Here is a 22,903-nt window from a genome sequence, read left to right on the forward strand (position 1 = left end):
CGATACAGTCTTTCACGTACAAATGTACGTACATGTTCCTGTTATTATTTTCCTGATTTGTATTTTTATTATCATTAATGAACAAAATATTAAACTGAAATAACAATAGCATTGTTACTGGTATCTCAAACACAGTCAAGGCGTCCACGTTTGCTATCTCAAAAATCTTTTGTTGCCAAGGCGTTCTACTTTAATGTCTTAGTTGTTGCAGTATCTTGTCCCTAGCAGTGTCCTAATCTACTTCCCAACTGTAGCTAATACATCTGAATCTATTCCTCAACTGTAGCTAATACATCTGAATCTATTCCTCAACTGTAGCTAATACATCTGAATCTACTTCTCAACTGTAGCTAATACATCTGAATCTATTCCTCAACTGTAGCTAATACATCTGAATCTACTTCTCAACTGTAGCTAATACATCTGAATCTATTCCTCAACTGTAGCTAATACATCTGAATCTATTCCTCAACTGTAGCTAATACATCTGAATCCATTCCTCAATTGTAGTTAAATCATCTGAATCTATTCCTCAATTGTAGTTAAATCATCTGATTCTACTGTCTCAACAGTAGCCATGATCTCTACTCTACACGTCAACTGTAGCTAAGGCACCCTAATCCACTTCCTCAACTGTAGCCAAAGCGATCTCATCTCAAATCATCGCATCTTCATCTTCTATCTCAGCTGGAGCCAAGGCACGTCTCATGAACATACCCCGGACGCCATCTCCGTTTTATCTAAACAACATCCTCCCTTAATGAAAGAAAATAAACATACACATGTTTACATTATTAAATGAATTTCGTAACAAGCGTGTCAAAACATAAACATGCTGATCCAATACAGTGACATTTGCTGCAAGCGCTATCACTACAAGGAGTAGGTAAACCATAAACTGTCATTCTACAAGTCTCGAGAGGCAACGTGCCAAAACACTCAAGTGTACACAGACTACGACAGTTTCTATTGTTTAGGTGATACAATTACGCACAAACTGTTGACGTTTCACACTGGTGACCTTCGGCCCCAGTAGTGCAATACCCGAGATACTTTTTAAAGATGGCCGCTGGCGGTTTTCGCTTAAGACAATAGGGAGACGTTTTTAGGGCGAGTGGTTCTTTGGGGAGAGCTGTGGAGGACACAATACGACGGTGTTGGGATTCATTCAATGCCGATTCTTTACTGCATGTAATTGGAAACAATCACGAGTGTCAGTTCGATTACAGTGTATATACGAAATAAACATTAGTACATTTCACCGGAGGGTTGTGATTTATTTGTAATGGTACGCCTTTAGTGATAAAGACAACTTGGCAGGATTATGGCATAATTGTCTGTTAACACTATATTCAGTATTAATAGCAGCAGATAAACATTTCACTAGCTAATCTAACATGACACTCTTAATTGCTTGAAGCAATCGTTGGTGATTATTAAAAATGAAAAAAAATAAAATCGATAGGAACATATCATCATTTAATAGTCATATTTTCTTCCAACTCACCCCCTTCTACAACCAGACCCCCTACCACCAAACCCCAACAATGCTTCGTCCCCTATTTGATTATGCCAAGAAAACAAAAATATGTGTAAATATTTAAACCTTAACAGGAAATATATACTTCATTATTTTCTTTTTTTCTTTCTTTTTTGTTGTTGTTTAACGCGGCACTCAGCAATATTCCAGCTATATGACGGCGGTCTGTAAAATAATCGAGTCTGGACCAGACAATCCAGTGCCTGACATCATAAGCATCGATCCACGAATTTGGGATCGATGACATGTATCAACCAAGTCAGCGAGCCTGACCACCCAATCCCGTTAGTCGCCTTATACGAATGTTTATTTAGGGCAAGTTAATCTTTCGACTTATGAGCCAAGATATCATTGTTTTACGCACACATCAAGCACTATTGTAAGATCCAAAGAGGGAAACGAATACATGTACATATGTATGTTCATTTACACTGTTTGCGCGAAAAAAGATTATTTTCTGCCTACGTTCGATAAGTTCTGAAACAAGTTCATTTCTAAAATCCCCCATCAGTCAATCAGAGTAAAACTAATTTCACTGAAAAATGCTATTAACCCTGAAATAAACACGAGACACCCTGATTGCATACACAGGATACCTTGACTTAAATCATCTATCCAAACAATTAAAATGACACTTTTTAATCCAATTCAGTAGTAATCAATCTCTAGATAATCCCTTTCAAAACAAACTACAACGATTACGCCAAAATACAACAGCACTGGATTTTTGTGTCTTGTCAAATAGGTTTGTTTAACAGAATGACGCCTGGTCGTCGATAGGCAGATTAATTGATCTTTGTTGATTGTTTATTTGTAATTAGAAATAGGTAAATATCATTAGTAGTGCATGACATTTGTTTGTTTATTTTTCAGCTTTGAAATGTTATGTCTGAGGATGAAGACAAGGAAGAGGAGAAATGTGTAGCACAGTCATTAAGTCGAATATAATTATGGACAAAATAAAATAAATAATTAATGTCCTAACTGTAATTCTGCACGCTTGTTTGTATATTTATACTGTACATAGATCACCATATAATATAATTACAGCTATTTACGTAATAAATTATTAATTGTTAAACAATATTGTCCAGTTAATAAGTGTTCCTACATTGAAGATCAGGCATTTCGATAATTTCAAACAGAGCGCAATCCTCAACGTTGATTTTCTGTTTTGATCGCAGTTTCTTGTATTGACCAACGTGGCATTACTTTGTTTCTTTTGGCATTTTGTTTGTTTGTTGTTTATCGACGCATTCAGCAATATTCCAACCACGTGATGTCGGCCTGTAAATAATCTGCCTGGACAAGCCAGTGATTGATATTACGAGCAACGATCCATACCGTTGGAATACCAAGTCACCGAACCCGACCACACTTAAATGGACGCAAATATACTTCACATTCTTCGGTATGAAACTACAATATTTTGTAATACCTACAATGGTATGTTTCATGTTATGTTTCGTTGATGACAGTTTTATTTAAAAGCATTAATTCGTAACTTATCAAACACGCAAAAATACATTGTTGTATACTGATGGAAATAAACAAGGAAACAGTAAAATTATTTGCTGGAATGGGTTCTCAGCCTTGTCTAACAAATAGACGTTGGAAACAATCACACAAACACATCTCAACATCTGATTCTGACATGTGTTGAATTTGTATGCGCGCTATTTCAAATGTACTGACAGTAAAGCCTATTTTTTATCGCACCCTTATTCGTTTCTATCAGTATAATTTGGCTGTTAACATGATTTAACACGCCCGCCTAAAACAAGACAAAAACAAACAATATGTATCGATAACTTCCCATTCACATGCCAGTGACCGTTAAACATACTTCACATGACAACACGTCATAAATCGCATTCATCTATTAAAACATTGACTTTGAGAGTATACGATTACACAAACAAAAAGGTCAACATGCAGCCAAGAGCACCATGTGAGTTAAATAAACAGTATTAACAAGACGTAACTAAGAAATGCTAACACACTTGGCGGCTATTCCATCAGCCAGCTTCAATATTTACACAGTGTAGTAAAACAAAACAAATGATCACCCTCCCCCCATACTTGTAAACAGCTGTGATCTGTTTTGTATGTTTGTAAACATTGCACTGACGTATTTGTTTGTGTTTGCATTTCATCGCGTGTCAATTTCACGCCACCAATTGGCTCGTCTGGAGGTTGGACATAGTGATGTCACTCACATCCACATACAGCATACGTGAGTTTAGATGAGATTGGGGACGAGACACATGTACAATTTCACTGTTTCCATACAAGGAACATCTGTTTATTGAAAATGTTAATAAATTTATTCATTTTGTCAGAAAAGAAAAATGTTAAAAAATCGAACATATGTTGAATAGTTGCCAATTATTTTAGAACGAAATCAAAGAAAGCATTTTTTATATACCTCTACACAACTATTTGTAATGTGACTTTTATAAGCATTTTTAACTATCTCTAAAAAATCAATTTAAAATGGTTTTGTACTTTTAACATGCATATACGCAATTATTTAAAGTGCATGATCAAATATCACAGCGTCTTAAAACATGTTAGTTTAGGCTCAAAGCGTTGTTGTTGACATGACACGTGTCGTTCAAAACAATCACGAAGACATCAATAATTCATCGACAAAACACTATCTAATACAATTGATCGCCTTCATTTATCATAACGAAAATGATGTCAGCTTGTGCTGCATAACGAGAGAGAGAGAACTTGAACGCCAACAGTGCGTTGGCGTAGAAACGTAAAACAGGTAAAAATACAACACATAAATTAAATATGACATAAAGTAACATCGTTTTGTTATAAACCGCAACATCATTAATGCAGAACAACATTAGGCAATCATATCCGTCAGTCCGCCTCGAACAACGTGTCGTCATGTTTATTTCATTTGTCACATTTTGCTGCTCATTTTATACACTCTTCCAGGGGATTGATGAAATGAATATATCAATATCATATTTCTCAACTATGAAATAATTATAAGCCACACTGGTATATTACAGAAATGAAACCGGCCGTTTCACGACCAAAACGCATTTATGACTTGATTAATACCTAATTTTTTTTCTCAGTTGTTAGATAACTTTCAAATCGACGCTACTCTAATAATCCTTAAAAACACGCTTGTTATCATGCTATTGCTACAAAATGGGTTAGGGTTTAGTAAAAATTGATACGAAAATCAATATGCATGCATCCTATGCATTACAAAGACCTGTCAATCAGCGCGATAAGTAAGCTGTAGGCTTTACAATTTGAAATTGACATCGATCTCAGGATAATACAACTACATCATGTTCCTTTTCATCATCCCATGAAATACAATACATCTTTCACATGCAACTTTGATTTCAGGGAATGGCTGAAAAATTGGAATGAGACCGCAGAATAAAAACGGCACAACCCATTCCATAATCAGAAGCTGAAAACAGTCCTTTGTACGATTCCGACTATATCTTAAGCATGTGTTTATGAGTGAGTGAGCGAGTATGGTTTAACGCCGCTTTTAGCACTATTCCAGCAATATCACGGCGGGGGACACCAGAAATAGGCTTCACACAGTGTAACCATGTCGGGAATATAACCCGGGTCTTCGGCGTGACGAGCGAACGCTTTAACCACTAGGCTACCCGGCCGCCCCTGTGTTAATGAATCACTATCACGTAATGATGATACCAAGTGTTGGCGGAAAGGTGAGCGTATCCTGCCTCACCAGTTGCTCCTGTCACAAACACATGCAAAGGCAGATCAAGCGCTCTTCTGACCAAACATATGGTACACGTCAATGTAGGGAATTGCATCGGACATCATTTTGTCACTGATGCGTCAAATTTGGAAATGTCCTCCATACCTATTTTTGAAAGCTTTACAAAGGCCTTGAAGCAAACAACTTTTGAGCAAGGGTCACATGATGCTCTATAAAATCGTGGTAGATATTGTACCTCAAAAGTTTCATGTAGACACCAAGGGCCGGAGCTGCAGGAATATTGCTCGACATAAAGGGAAAGTTGACTATTGGAACGTTGAAGTTATCTCTCTTGTCATACAGTCTTGTGGATAATTGTTTGTCACTCTGAATCTTTAAGCATAGGTCTAAATATGAAACAGATGAGGCAGTTTCACTGGTCTGTTATTTCTAGTTCAGATGGGTAAATCTGTGGAAGGGAATTGGCTATTTGACCATTATTGAGCTATATCAGATCATCGATACCCCTGAAGATTAAGTTAAACTTCTTGGCTTTATTTTCGTGTTTTGAGTTTTCCAATCCGGTAAGTAATTCCACATCATTTGCACCAGGGACCAATTATGCTTCAGAGTGTTGAAAATAAAGAAACTGACTGACACCAAAATCACATTGTTGCAAGATGATTGTATTAAAAAAATATTCAGGCTCATAGCTTTACTTAAAAAATTATCTGGTTTTGCCTCAATAGCTGCAAAATATCTAGTCTTCATAGAAAATAAAATAGTCGGACCTTAAGCTAGGAACGGAGCACAATTGGTGCCCATGGGGATGCCTACTTCTTGCCTAACTGTCCTATCCCAAAATTTCACATACAGTAAAGTACGGTTATACCGAACTCAAAGGGGCTGCTAATTTAAGTTCGTTATAACCGTAGTTCGTTATAAGCATATATACAGCATAACAACAGCAAATAGTCGGGACCAAAAAAGTAAGTTCGTTATATCCGTCAGTTCGTTATAAACGTGTTCGTTATAACCGTAGTTTACTGTAGATGTTATCGGTGAGGAAGTCCAGCATTTTACATATTGTTTTTCTCAGTTAACTTACTTAAACATACATTTGCTTTCAAGTTTGAGAACCTTTGAAGATAGACATGTAGCTGTATTGGATGACAGGTAAACTCCAATTCTGTTTCCCCTTTTCAGTTCGTACATTCTACCAATGACAACATCAGGCACTGACTTAACCCACCCCGAAAGACATTCGACAGGCTTTGGCCTATTTTGTGGCATACGCTTCGACAGCATCAATAATTATTTAAAGTTGTGATCCCAAGTGATAGCAGGCTGTTCGCGATATATTGGGCCATATTTTAATAATCTGTGGAAGGTTGTGATTGTCAACTATAGAGAAGTCACCTGTGATTATGTGCAACATGTTGGTTGCAGTGAGATTAGTCCTGGCAGCCACACGTAGCTGTTGAGTTTATTCCATGATCTGCAAAGTCCACTCTCTGCGACACGTTCCAATAATTGCACATCTTTCATGAAATGGTATTTGTATTGGAAAATGATACTGTTGGTGGTTTCTAAAATTTTAATATTTTGGACATTAAGGGAAACTGATTTCTGTCTAAGAATGTATTTTTGGGCACCAGTGCCCTTGTTCTCAAATTTCAGACTCAGGAACTTGATCTGAGTAGTGGAGTCTGTTTCTGGTTTGGCCAAACGTTTGAAAGTAATATCAACAACTATACACTCTGGTTGATACTGTGTGCTCTTACTGTTTGTAGACACACCCATCAGTAAAGTTACAATAAAAGCGACAAAATTCTTTCCATAATTTGTGAAAAGTATTGGCTAAAAGCAGAGACTTTTGCATGATTCCGACTACATGTAATTCATGAGCATATGTTATGATTTACTAAGAAACTTTAATCCACGTCAGCATTGTATGTCAGTTTAATGAGAAAATCCCAAAGTGGCACAGTAGATATTGACCACTTTGGTGACATCCACGTGCACAGGTTGGGTTCAGACAAACTAATATCCATTGTCCAGTGTTAACGGGGTTTAAGAACTCAGGTGGTTAATGTGAGGCTGTACACTTAGTAGCATGTGTTTCTCATTTTGATATTTGAGTCGAGACCATGTGCTTAAACTTTGGATGAACCAAATCTGATTCAAACCTTATCCCCCAAAACATCTAAAACGGGTTAAATTTCACAATTTTAAAATAGGATCAACCGAACCAGCTGTTTCAGGGACGAATGCACCCGATTCGGCGATTGTTATTTGAGATTCCGGTTTCTAATAAATCGAACGTGAAAACCAACTGTCTCCACAAAAATGTCAAGGCATAATCGCACGTCATTTTCAACATAGAATGATTATTTCATGATATGTAAAACAAGTCCAAGCATCCGAATGCTTAATTAAGTGATTATATCGTGGGTCATTCATCATATATGCTCGGCTTATTTACGACAATCCAAATTAAATTACATATTATCCATGTTACTGGCAGGGGAATTAATTTGTGCAGCCCTTAACGAGTATTTGTACGTATTTTCGTTAGTCTCACTACAGCTGTTGCGAGTTAGTTGAAATGAATATACCGTCGCTCGGTCGTTGTCAAGATGGTAGCTTTCAGAAACTGACTCGCGCGGCTTGTTTCGGGGGTAGAAACAGCGGGATCCGCTAAATGCTGGGTTTCGGGTTCTCCGTCACGTGTAACCAGGGTCGGGACAGGGGAGAGGGGGTTCGTGTGACCGGCTGGGTGGTGTGGGATGAATATGAGGGTGGAACTACGGTGAATGTATGTGTCGGAGTGTGGGGTCTTGGTAGGTAGGTTTAGACGGGTTGTGGGGTGTGTCAAGCGGCTGAACGCTATTCAATGACGAGTAGGGTGGTATGTGAGCGTAGCTTGGGTGGCTGTGTGTAGCGCGGTGTGTGTCAAGTGACTGAATGCTATGCGATGAATAGGTTAGGGCGATGTGTGAGGGTAGCTTTGGGTGGCTGTGTGTAGGGTGGTGTGTGTCAAGTGGCTGAATGCTATGCGATGAATAGGTTAGGGCGGTGTGTGAGGGTAGCTTTGGATGGCTGTGTGTAGGGGTGTGTGTGTCAAGTGGCTGAATGCTATGCGATGACGAGTAGGGTGGTATGTAAGGGTAGCTTTGGATGGCTGTGTGTAGGGGTGTGTGTGGTCAAGTGGCTGAATGCTATGCGATGACGAGTAGGGTGGTATGTAAGGGTAGCTTTGGGTGGCTGTGTGTAGGGGTGTGTGTGTCAAGTGGATGAATGCTATGCGATGAATAGGTTAGGGCGGTGAGTGAGGGTAGCTGTGGGTGGCTGTGTGTAGGGTGGTGTGTGTCAAGTGGCTGAATGCTATGCGATGAATAGGTTAGGGCGGTGTGTGAGGGTAGCTTTGGGTGGCTGTGTGTAGGGTGGTGTGTGAGGGTAGCTGTGGGTAATTGTGTGTATGGTTTGGTGTGTAACGGCTGAATGCTATGCGAAGAGAAGGGTAGTGTCGGGGGTGGGGGGGTGGGTGGGAGGGGGGGTGGGGGGGGGTAGCTGTGGGTGGTTGTGTGCTGGGTGGGGTTAAGTAAAACGACTGGATGTTTCATGAGGCTGTGGGTAGGGGAAACGGGGAAGTGTGAGGGATACATTGGATGGTAAAGACGCAGTTGTAAAGTTTGTTTGTTGTTTAATGCCGGCGGTCTGTAAATATTCGAGTATGGACCAGACAATCCAGTGATTGACAACATGAGCATCGATCCACGCAATTTGGATCGATGACATGCATCAACCAAGTCAGCGAGCCTGACCACCCGATCCCGTTAGTCGCCTCTTACGACAAGCAAAGTCGCCTTTTACGGCAAGCATGGGTTGCTGAAGACCTATTCTACCCTGTATGTTCACGGGCCCAGTTCTAAAGGTTACGGTGTTTAGTATGGAGAATATAAGCATGCTTGAACAACATAATCATAACCTTAACTCAGGCCCCAGTGACAGTGGGTTTCTTTTGAATAAATTCCATTCAAACATAACGACATATTAACAGAAAACAGATATCGCCTGAATAACGTTGGGCGGTGTGGTTTCCTTGTGGTTCCTTGTGGTACGGGTTCGATTCCCATCATGGGTACAATATGTGAATCCCGTTACTTGTGTCCTCCGCCGTGATATTGCTGGAATATTGCTGAAAGCAACGCCAAACCATACTCACTCCCGAAAAACGTAACCGGATACCTAGACCCATGCGTATTGAGCCTCAAATCTGAAATATACAGCCAAAGCTGTGGCACCCATCTGGAGCCCCAGAGAATAAGTTTTAGGTTTCACAGGGGTATCGAGAAGGGCGACGAAGATTATAATCGTCTAGTGAGGAGAAGTTTATTTTCTGTTTTGACATCAGAAGCGGTGAAGCGAGCGATGTGTCTGACTATAGTGTTGTTTTTGATGAATGACATTTTTTGTAACTTTCTATCAGACTGGGATGCCGTGAAAAAGTTACCCGTGTTCCGAGATAAGCGCGTGTTTTATTTATGTGCTTTTAAACCCCGCTATTAAAACCTGGATTACCGGGTCTGATAATTTACATTACATTGCCGACCTCTATATTCAACACGACGATTAAATGAGTGAAAACGTCTGTGAAAGAGGCTTTATATTCTGGAGTGGCAAATTTTGGGGACAAAACCGAAAAAAAACTGTTGACGTATCCTTTGAAATACTTTTATTATAACGCTGTAGATCCTTCATAAGACGTTCACACAGACGACTATCAATTATCGTTTCAGATTCCTTATTGTCTTTTAAATGTTTGGCGTCAGTTTGGACATGTAGTTCATTGTGAAGTGAGTATGGTTTTACGCCGCTTTTTGCAATATTCCAGCAATATCACGACGGGGGACACCAGAAATGGGCTTCAAACACTGGAATGGAACCCGGGCCTCCTGTGCGATGAGCGAACGCTTTATCCACCGAGCTACCCCACCGTTCTGTTTCATGGTGACACGAGACTTCTGTCATGATGTTCGGTGATGTTCTGTTATGGTATATCATATCCCGACATGGGTACAATGTGTGAAGCCCATTTCTGGTGTCCCCCGCCGTGATATTGCTGGAATAGTGCTAAAAGCGGCATAAAACCAAACTCACTCACTCACTCTGTTATGGTATGCTTTGTGTCCGTAAGATGTTCATGTTCTGCTATTTTTTACATCAGTCTGAAGCATCAATAGTCTTTTCAAGAAATTTCGGGAACAATTTATTTTTTTCGATAAAATCACTCCATCCCACTCTCTGTTTATGTCCTCTGTTTAATTATTAACAGTTCGACCACATTTTTTAACTCGTGAAACACCATGATGTAATATATCTGTAAATGAAATATCATTGTGTACGTTCACCATAACAACTGGCACCAACACCATACATGTGATAACACAGGTCCCTAGATTTATTGGTCGAAAGAGGCGACTGAATTGGGTCGGGTGATCATGTTCAGAGACTTGGTTGATTACCTTTCATCCCAACAATACTCATAATATCAACCACAGGCATATCTCACCCAACTTATTGCAAAAGTGATGTAGCTGAAATGTTCCTGCGGCGCAAAACAACAACCGTGTGTGACACAAACATGTCGTAGTCAAACAGGGTTAGACTAGAATTCCATCGTGTTGCGATAACATCGATGTTCCATGGCATGTCAATAGCTGTCACTCATGTCACACCCATCAGGCGCTAACAAACGCCTATCTCAATTCCATCTTAATTTGCACCCGACCGGCTCACGCCCACGGTGAGTTACGGTGGCAATAGTAGGGTAATATACCACAATATCACCCGGATTTATGTCCGTCAGGTCATCCTGCCCTGAAGCGATGGACACTGACCACAGCACGGGCAGAGGTCAGTTAATTAGAGACCGCGCTCACTCGAATTAAACCCCATCACTCTCTGTAGGGATTCTTCAGAATAAAATGACTATTTTATTATTGTATAGAAATATCTGTGTTTATGTGTAATCTGAATGAAAGGATATAGTTCGACAAATAAATGATGTTTGCACATAAAATTGAAATAAACAACACCGCATTGAGGGTCGGTGATTAAAGAAAGTGACAGCGCGATAAAGTTTCTCAACAGGGTGTGACGTATTAACTTTGTGGTTTTATTGCTTTGTGCAAGATTATGTGTTAATGTGATGACTTGATTAAAGGAATCTTACAGTTACTTTGCGTTTACCTTATAGGCCTATACACAGCGACATCTCCTACTGTTACAGCAATAACTGAGTCACTTCCTTGTCATTATGCAAATCCACCCCTAACCTGCATGTGTTTAAGATTACACGTTCAGGTGTAGCGTTAAATCATTATTTGTGTTTCACAGCTCATCTGATAATTGGGCAAATATGAACAGGAAATAGTGACATAAATAGTATCTGTCATCATCATAAGAGTAATAAGTACATTGCGTTGGTTTTCCCGAGTAGTTATTTTCTATTTATAAGCATTTACCTTGCATTCTGGTTTAATGTGACGGTCAATATAAGATCGTTGGATGCTCCTGTAGCTGTTGTTTCTACTGCTACTATTATTGCTGATTCTACTGCTACTACTATTGCTCATAATGTTACTGTAGAACGGCCTCTTCTACTATTAAGGTGTAGAGGTATATTTCTTTGACGCTACAAAATGGCATAACAGATTCTGATGGCTATGAGCATACTGATGATGACCATTAATATTAGTTTGCGGTGATGATGGTGATGATGATGACGACGACGACAACAACGACGACGACGACGACGATGATGATGATGATGATGACGATGATGATGGTTGTGGTGGTAGTGATGATGATGATGGTGGTGGTGATGATGATGATGATGGTGGTGGTGGTGGTGGCGATGTAGTGATGATAATGGTGATGGAGATGAGGATCAATTATTACGATCATCATTATACACATATTTCGTTTTGTCTACAAGGAACAACAATGAAATGTCGTCAGCGCTATCTGTTACATCTGTAACGTTGGCGTTGTGTATGAGTCAGTGCATAACACGGTACATTAATCCTCCTGAATGTCATTACTATCTGCGATATCGGTCCGATCACTGTTTAAGTTATTGTGATAATAGACTTTTCAATAGCTCAAGGTTAGAAAATACCGCGACAGTGACTACATCCAATACTTACATATCTTCTACAACTGTATTTCAACATTAATAACCGAGCCGCCAGTGTACCAACGCAACATAACTTTGAGAAAACATTTTTCCTATTTCTTTTTTAGTGAGTGTATGTTAACTATTGCCATTACTCATCTGCTAGCTATTCTCAATCGAGTTCTATGAAATACCTCGTTTTTACTTGGCGCTCCGGTGACAGTGTTTTCACGAAATATTTTGTTTGCTATATTTTATCAATTTAATACAAGTTTTTTTCAAGACAAACTTTAAGTCCTAAAACTGTATAAGACAAGACAGGAATAATTTAACTTTATAAAACATTATATCACTTCATCTCAAACGTGTAACGTGTAATTGTGCCAATGCAACTAATAGGTTAAATCGCTGTAAACTAACTACATTTCAACCTGTAACATATTACACGACTGTCATCATAATGCTACAAATACACTGTTACAAGCCACACATTCATTTCTTGGAAACCGTTACAACGTACTAAATGACGTAGTCTCAGCATGGAACCTTGGCCCATCCAGTGTTTCATCCAATCTGTTTAAACATTTACGGCCTTCTGTGGACATGGACGTGTAATAAAGTCATAAACATTGTAATATGCATGAGTGGGATGATGAATGCTGTATAAGCGCTACTGGAGAGGTCCAACTTTAATCAACTGGACTAACAGTAAACATGGAGACCTCTGTCTCCGTCACGTGCTGGGTTAATGTGGTTCAGAGTTAATGGCTTAGTGTTATTTGATAGATATCTTTGCGAGTTGTAAACTTGAAAGAAATATGGCATACGCCGATTTCCTGAAACTGTAGTTATGTACAGCATTGTTGTTATTTGCATTGATTAACACTGTTTTATGAAGGGATGTTTTACGGAATAATTGGAAGGATTTAATGCCTGCTGGTGATGCGTTTGAATGATAAGAGATAAATCAGGTTTCGTGAGGTGTGGAAATTGAGACCCATTGTGCAGAAGGTTATGAATGTAACGCAATCAAATTTCAGAACGTGTGTATAGTGAAACCCCGCTAATCAAGACGGTACCGTTCCGAATGAAGCGACTCACGTTAACGTAGTAGGTGAGGTGAGGTGAGGTGAGGTGAGGTGAGGTGAGGTGAGGTGAGGTGAGGTGAGGTGATGTTGAGGCAGTTTAACATAGATTCCCCACAAGGTATACGCACTCCGAACCGACCATCCTTGTGTAGCCTCTTATTGTCGAGCGTTAATCAGGGAAACAACAAGTGCCATTGGTATGACGCTGCCGGGATCGAACCACCGTCCTTCCGCTCTCTAGGCAGGCACTCTATCCACTAGACCACGGAGGTTGTGGTAATGTAGTCCCTTTATGATATACCTACTTTCTCAACAGTAACCAGGAAGGCAGGATGTACAGATTAACGGGATTCGGATTAACAGGGTAAACAGTTTACGTCTAAGGGTTAACTCGTTAGTCTGGCACGCTTGTGTTTCTTTATATCGATCAGTTTTGCAGTCCTACTTAGAATATGTCGATTCAGCAAATCACCAGCATTGGCACAGTCAAGTAAATATTCTCCCTTGAACAGAGGGTCAACAAAATGATACTAGTAATCGGATGGTGACAATGTAAGACCTTGCTGAGTGTGCATTCCAGGACAGATTGATGTACCCCATGGACCGAGTAAAGTGGGTGGTCAGGCTAGGGAATGGTTGCGTGTGTTACCAAGCGTCGGACGCGTAGATCGGTGTTCATGCCTTCAATCACTGGTTTATCTGGTTCAGATTCAATTATTCACAGGCCACCGTGATATAAGTGGAATGATACTGACTGGCGTTAAAACACATTCACTTACTCCCTAATTCTGAGATATCTTCATAGAAATCCGATCCTCATCTATTGTCGTATAGTGTAATTTGCACTGTCACTCATTATTGAAAAAAACCTTTTTCCCGACTATAATAATGCGACGGAAGATAATTCATAAGGACACTTGAAATCCTTAATCTGCAAATTTCCAGCACTCGAATCTAACCACCTGTCCAAAGATCCTTTTCACGCGAACAAAAATATCCAGCATTCACACTGACCACAGCAGACCAAGGCTGTCTGTTAAAGATTGAACCGTGTGAACCTGTCTAATAGAAACAGACAACAAAGTGACACCAACAATGGCAGCAAATTCTTTGTCCCCCTCCGACTGTGCATGTATTAGTTACAGTTTAGCCAACATACATATTTAGTATCATAGCAGACACGAAGGATCGTCGAAGAACGTTAGATTGTCACGGAGGACTAGGGGATTGCAGGGAAATATTAATGTACTATATATCCAGTAGGTGTACGTTGGAACTAAACCATCTCGTGATCACGGAATGCTTGGCAGAGGCTAGCGACATGTGGCTCGGGACGGGTGGGAATGACAATTACTATTCAGGAATTTAACGCTTTGGGATAAGGGGTCACATGTCATCTCCCACGTTTTTGTCTAAATTGTGCAGCGTTGGTGAAAGGAATCATGTAAAGTCTATTCGTTAGATATGATAAATGGTTTTGGTAGAATATGGACGTGTGATCGAATGATATACATTTATTTCATGTATTTCAAAGGAGGGTCGTCAAGTGGTTGTGCTTGGTAGAAACATAATACGCTGCTTATAATATAGTTGTTAGGATAGTAGGGACTTTCATAATATCAATACATGATCGTGGGTCGATAGGTATGATCATATTCAATCGGTAACAAAGCATAACTTGGTGACGTGTGTATAGATGTAACAGAATTGAGTCTTGCGCTCTGGCAATAGAAGGTCGTGACGAACATCGACATAGGGTTGGATTAACTAGGTTGTATTAATAAAAGAAAGTTCAAAGTTGTGATGTCGTTTTGATTTTGCAATATTACTATTTGAATGAATCCATATTGCAGGTGTTGATGTATATATGATATAGAAATATTTGACTGATCATATCTATATGTGAAAGTCAATCATGTTTGAGTGATTGAGTGGGTGTTGTTATAAATCACTCTCAGCAATATTCATGCACCATTATGGCAAGGGACAATCTCGGGCTTCATACATTTTAACCATTTTGGGAATTGAACCCGGGTCTTGGAGTGATCAACGAACGACTTTACCCACTGAGCTACCCATGGCCTCAATGCTGATTGGGTGTTAGATGTAATTGAATTAACCGCTGTACGTAACTATTAATTTAATAAGAATGATTCGTCTGCCAGAATAGTTGCCAATAGATTGGTTTGTCAAAGAAGAGTTTCAACTATTAATGTTAAAATATTTTAACAGTTTTTTAGTGTTCAATTAAATGTCAGGTTCATGAATACTTGACATATCGATTATGTTCCTGCTCCTATTTAAACTCCCTTTGATAAAATGATATTTATATAGGGTTAATCTTCGTCGATGCTAGATCACGCTATGTACGCATTAACGATGAACATTCCTAACATGTAATAAAAGCGACAAAACCATTTCCATAATCATAAGACATCTCTACTAAAAGCAGAGTCCATTATACGATTCCGACTATAGCAATACAATGACACGAATCTCACGTATGTATTCAGAAAACAGTTGGGTGGATCTACTGAATGCGTGACGGGACTCGCCGACATTGCATCTGACGGCGCCAGCTCACATTACAACCGTGAGGTGGGGACAGGTGGATTTACCTCTGGGGTGGAGTAAGGATTTGCTTTGATCATCTGGCAGTTTGGGGGTGGGGACAGGGATACGGGTACAGCATGTGGGGCCTGGTTACGTCACAACAGGTTGTGCACTGATGAGAGCTTGAAAGGAACACCCAATTATCCACAGAGAGAGGATCGAAGAGATTGGAATGGTCACTTGGCGTAATCGGTGGAAAATGGACTGGCTAATCAAATCGCTGGATTAATGTGTTTCTTACGGTTGGCGTCTTGCCTTGACCAGACCGCCTGTAGATCGCGAGCGTGATCAGTTTAACGGGGAACAGTTTAACGGTGTGTAAAATGTCGGTAACGTTTGATGACGGGAATATTTACGTTTTCTTCGTCCGTTTTATCTAGCAATTTAACAGTTTTATAGTAAACCGGACAGGTTGCGTGTGAAATTTATCAGATTGAAGTGATTGTAAAATAAGAATAAATTAAAAGGTGATGGTTTCGGCTATAGCATTTGCACGAGATGCGGGAATTTATTTGACGGCCATTGAATTTGTCACGTGATATAAGACGTTCAGGCGGGCTAATTGTACGCTAATTTTCTGCCGCTTTATTCTCCTTGAAGTGATGTTTATACTCCAAGAAGTGATGTTTATACTCCAAGAAATGACGTTTACGCTGCAAATGTTTCTGTTAATGCAACTCTTAAACTGACAAAAGAAAGAATTAACAAAGGAGGTACACATTCGGGGATCTCCTTTCATCTCTGCACGTGTTGTACATTTCAAACCATTTTTCAATTTCAAATTCATTTGCTTGAATTACAAGAATTAAAGAAGCGTCGTAACAATTGCTGGAAATAAAATGATTATGCTCAATAATGCATGTGTTTTCACAAAAGGACACATACAAATAATGAGTCCGTATTAATTTCACGATCCAGGAGCATTGTATGATGAAATTGATCTCTTGTCAATCTATATGAAATAAACATGTTTCATCGGATCGCCTAAATTCTAATCCATCAGCATGTTTATTTCACAATGTGTTTCTCCTCTTAGGTATATATCAAAGAATATCTCACGTGTAAATTTCTCATAAGGCACGTAGCGGTGAAACGGACAATCGATACTGACAATATAAGCGATCGCCCTAACAAAGAAGAGACGAAATATACAAATATTAACATGGCATGTCTTCTACGATCCTCGTTCCGCTTTTGTTTGACGTCCACTTTTGTCGCATACAAGGTTGTACTGGAATTCTGTGAAATCGTAGATGCTGTCGCGATTGATATTGCAAAGACACGTCGGAAGATGGTTGTGTTGTCAGAAGTCTGAGGACGACTGTGTGTAGAGTTCGGACTCAAATGAGGGTTCGTAAAGGATTGTCAAAGACTCAAATGCCTTTAAATATATCATAATAATCACAACAAACAACAGACTATTGTGCCAACAAAAATTTTTATTTTTATTTTTAAGATATTCCATTAAACCTTTATAAAGGCATGTTGTGAGAAGCTATCTATTTTTATAAAAAAGAGGATGACTAAGAAGATTATATAGAAACAATTATTTATGACAAAAACAAAACAAATACGTGTTGAATTTTAATTGATTTTCGCGTTATTTTGAATAATTTAAAAATGAAATCAAATGAGAAAAACAGCCAAGAAAACGAAATAGATAACACGAGCTTAAAAACAACAAATGTATACTTAAAAGCAAATAATGGAAAAGGGTTGGATTCAAAGAGATCAGTAAATACCTTTGGAAATAAAAAGAAAACGATAACATAAAATCATAAACAACTAAAAGAATTAGGTTAAGATGAGATGTCATCGCACTCAAAACACTATCATCTCTATACGATAATGACAAGCCATCATAGAAATAAGATATCCTTCGTTTCGTTCGTTTCTCATTTCAACATTTCGTGATTCCATCTTCCCATGATTCCCACGCCTGGGTGTGATGGCGACAAAGCGCCATGTACATGGCGTGCACGTGTTTTCCACGGCGAACCCACAAACATTTGAACAGTGCCAGAAAAACAAAATTTACCCTAATCTACTCCATACTCTGACAACAAGCTACGGTAAAGCCCAGTCGTCTATCTCCCCGCGGCGTCGCTTTGGGAGGAGTCGATCTGGTCCCCGTCTTCCGATGAATGCGCGTTGATCCAATAATTCCAGGCTCTTCCTGCCTCAGCCCTGATGAAGCCGAGAGATAACCTACTATATATGTCATTTCTACTCTCATAATCTCTCTTTTCCTCGTTCTGTGGCGAATCTCGTTATTTTCCCCTCCTTCGGGCAATTGTCATGATTTCTTTGATAACAGTTTTCGAAATTACCGTACGCTTCTTAAGGGGCGCTTCTATCGGAATCCGATAATTTTGTAAATTGTGTTTACAGTTTATAGCTTCCGTTCAATTATAGTTATTCATTTGAGTTATTTAAAAAGGACATTTGATTTAAGTTTTGTGTTTTAAAAAATCAATGGTAAAAAATATGACAACAGTATTCAGATTAATCACATCAGCTTTTAACGGATCATTGAACATAAAGGTTAACAAAAATAATCCATTTTGTAAAAATAATTATATTTAGTTCTTTCGAACATAAAAATGTAATTCATTTACATCTCTTAGCTTAATGTGCTAAAAACGTGTTCATAGTTATGCAATAATGTCATTATTATAACACCTTCTTCAATGACACAAAATAAAGATTTATTTCGTTCGTAAACAAATGTTCACAATAATCCATTACTAAAACCCATCATGATATGGTCATGTGAATAGCAGGACAGCACATGCATTCGCCAGCATTTAGGTGGGTAGGTCCTATCTCGACTCATCTGAAACGTCTGATGGCATAAACTGGTCGGGGCGTTTACGGTAATCACGTGTTCCACGGAGATATTTCTGGGGGAAATTTACTTATCGTTGTCAATTGCTGTCAAATTGTTGAACAATAGAACCAGTCAGATTAGTGTCCGAGTTTTAATGACATGCTGATAAGGCGTTATCTATCAGGTCCCACCATACCCCTGGCCATGTTTGTTTGAAGTGTGGTATATTTTAGAATACCTTTGTTTTATTGCTCGAACACTGACTTGGTTAAGCAGAAGTAATGTCGCCTTGAGTGGTAGTGTCACGTGAATGATTGTTTTTGTCAGTGTTAAGGGGTGAATACCACGCCAAACACAGAGACACGTGTTGAATTTTAATTAGGCTAAGAAGCAAGAAGAAGAAGAAGATGAAGTTTATTCTCATGAATCACAAACAGTGATTCAGAGAACATACAGCTCTTATATGCAGCTGATGCCTGATAAGTCATTTACAAAATACATGACTAAACAGTACGGTGATATACAAGTATATACATAATCCACTGATATATTTAGCTGGTATTGTCATAAGTGACTGGCTTGCATTGACAATTTATTTATGTAAGTACATTTCATCAGGAAAACATTTTTTCTTGAATTGGATATTTACATAAATATTGAGGTAATATGATATTTCTTAAGTATGAAAGACTTTGGCATTCTTTGTCTTTTACTTCGTGAAACCATAACGATGATGAAGACGATATTATGAAAACTCATAAACGGTAAGAAATGAAAACTGTCAGTTTTGATAAATTATAATTCAAATTTTATTCAAAAGGTCATATTTTAAAAAGGTTTTCAAAATATCGATACAATAGTAGCAGATTTATTTTTTCATGATTGCCCTTTAATCAAAGGTGAAATAAATAGCGATATACACAATGGCAGAAATTCTGCTTGGTGATTGAACCAGAAACAGTTAATGTTAAATTGACGATGACATTGACAATACAAAGTATCAAGTATCACTAGAAACCAATTAGATACCCGACACCACGAAATCTAACCATTGTACATAGTAACCGATTTTTCGTTATAAACGATCCGATCTTTCGTATCAATCAACCACAATCCTGTTGGAAAGCCTGCCCAATTATTGTTATATTCGAAATAAAGTTCCGGAAAGTTTTTTAAGGCTTGTTTTTCAAAAGCACAGCAGTCATAGGATCTTTGCTATGGCAGATGATCTGATAGAGGGCAATCGACGCGAGCGATGCCTGTTAACAGCAACGAAACGACAACAGCTACGATGAGCTGGTCGATAACACCTTGATTGATGACGTCTTGTACATTTCAGACCGTAACGGTATCGGGTAGCCTAGCGTATAGAGGTTGTCAGTTGTAGCAGGCGCGAGTCAAAATTTCAGACAGATGGGGCGAGGGTAGGCAAGGGTACGTGAATGTCATTTGTTTGGGTTGGTTGTGAAATTTATTACTTTTGTATAAAAATTGTTCAGGTAACCTGATCTAGATCTAGATATGCACATGTGTTGATACAATGTTTAATTTGATACTCTGAAATCTACAACCTTCACCTGGTTCAAGATTAATGGGTGGTTTGAATAATGAGAAAGTTTGGTTTTAAATGCGTGAAATCTTGAGATTTGATCTATCCGCATATGATTTAAGGGTTTATCTACATCAATGATAACAGGGGCTATGCATCAAATGTATCTGCAATGTACACATCTTTGAATACGGTTATGTTCGCTGTGAGGTCTAGTCAGTTTCAAGTTGACAGTTGCAATGTGCATGCAATTTTCACTGACAAGGACGTTTGCTGTTTACAGTGTTAAAGGTCACTGTTACGGATTTTAACAATAGACTAAGCATGTCAATAACATCGCAGGATTTTAATCTCCAATTAATTCAGTTTTAATAGCTTTTTAAGTTTTCATTAAAAGTTGATAAAGGGTGACCTCGCCAGAAATGAGTCTAGATCAACACAAATACAACGCCAGATACATACCAATGAGCGCAGGTGCCTGCAAATTGAAAGCGTTTTTTGGTCATTTTGACTTATCGTTCAAAATAATAAATTAATCATTTCAAGTATACATAAAACTAAACGTTGCACAACACACAGACACTGAAAATGTTAAAACAATTACTCATCGATTTAAACAAGCAATAAATATCAAAGTACTGTCTTAAATAATAAACATCGAATTTAACGGATAAAAGCAAGTTTATCCATTGACAAGTACCTCCCTCGAACTTTCAATATGGGTAATATGTCAACAATTATGAGTTAGTATTAATATATCATATTCGGTGTGTGTATCATCGACAGACATTTTATTTTGTGCGCTCATGTAAAAAAGATGATTAATCTGAGGCATACCATTCAAAAATCAGGGAACGCTTTCGTTGTATACAAACGACTACATGAAAAACAATATATGAAATTTAATTTGTTTTTCCTTATTTAATACGAACAACTTCATATTTAGATAAAATCATAATCGTTTTAAGGGAAAACGAAAGATGTTTGATGAGATGTAGGTGCTGTCCAACTGTGTACGTGCGAAATAAACAACCGACACAGATTTCGACACTGGGGTCCTCATTTGCATAATCAGTCGTCATGGGGTTCTTGGTAGCTATTTCACAGTCATGTCTTAACACGTTTCAATTGTTTCATTACATGAAAATCAGGTTTTTACACAACAACGTTTGGACTTCATGCCAACCTGAGGTGCGAGATGTATGAATGAAAGCCGAGAAATCAACAACTTGAATTCAAATCCCGTTTTCAACGTTCTGTCGCGTGGTTAAAAGCATGCACCACGTGAAACCTACATCGCTTGATGATAGGCGGGCGTGCACGTGCACATTAATTACTTGTCAATTTCCGGTGGGTTGTAGATTTCATTCACAAGAAGATGACGAGCAGTTTTTGGATCACTCATTTAACACAGAACAGGCGCAAAACAAGACGAATATCGAATTTGAACTAATTACACAAGTTTAACTGGCTTCAAGTCTAAAATATTGTTTGATTGGATACGACTGTTTGGTCTCATAGTTCATTGCAAAAAGAAATCTTGTTTTCCTGTTTCTGATTAAATATTTATCTGTGTGTTGGCAAATCGAGAACTCTATTTCAGCAGTAAAGCGCTGAATATTGATGGGCCACTGGTATCTCACAGCTGTGTATTGCCGTAGCATTAAGTTTGAGAGAGTGTGTCTCGCTTTGTGAAATGTAATTAATTGTTTGAACATCGATAGTCGCAAAATAAAGGCACATCGGCCTCATTTTACAGATGAAGAGATTTTCGATAGATTGATGAAGAAAAGCATCAGTATTGACAAATACATGTAATCATGAATTTTGTCCCTTTTTATACATTTAACATAAAACAGAATTAATAAATATGAGTAGATTAATGTAAGATTCAATTGTACTTCAATTACATTAGTACAAGTATAACTGCAACACAGTGTCGTTGGTTCACTTGTGCATTATGAGTTGAAATAGCTCAGATATATTTTTTTACATCTATGGATGATGATGTATTCTTTGAAACTGTTGAAATGAGATTATCAAAACAAATTACGTTACCTAAACCAGATCTGTAAATCTCATATAAATGTAGGTGAACAAATTGGATCACTTGCATCGCTGACATATGACATTTGATAAATAACCTTAACTTACTTAATAGTTTAATCGTTTTAAGTACATGTATATGTTTTAAAAGTAAACATTTGGTTAGACGGTATACATAAAACTGTCAGCACATCCATAACATCAAACATAAACAAAAAACAAATACTGAACAAACTTTATAACACTTCCAAGACACTCTATTTACATAAAATCTCAGCCGGTGTTATCAATTTCACTGTCAGCGATCAGTGATCGCTTAACAGAGGGATTAATTAC

The sequence above is a fragment of the Haliotis rufescens genome, unplaced genomic scaffold, assembly GCF_023055435.1.
Source record: "Haliotis rufescens isolate VD_foot unplaced genomic scaffold, xgHalRufe1.0.p SCAF_17, whole genome shotgun sequence".
NCBI lineage: Eukaryota > Metazoa > Mollusca > Gastropoda > Lepetellida > Haliotidae > Haliotis > Haliotis rufescens.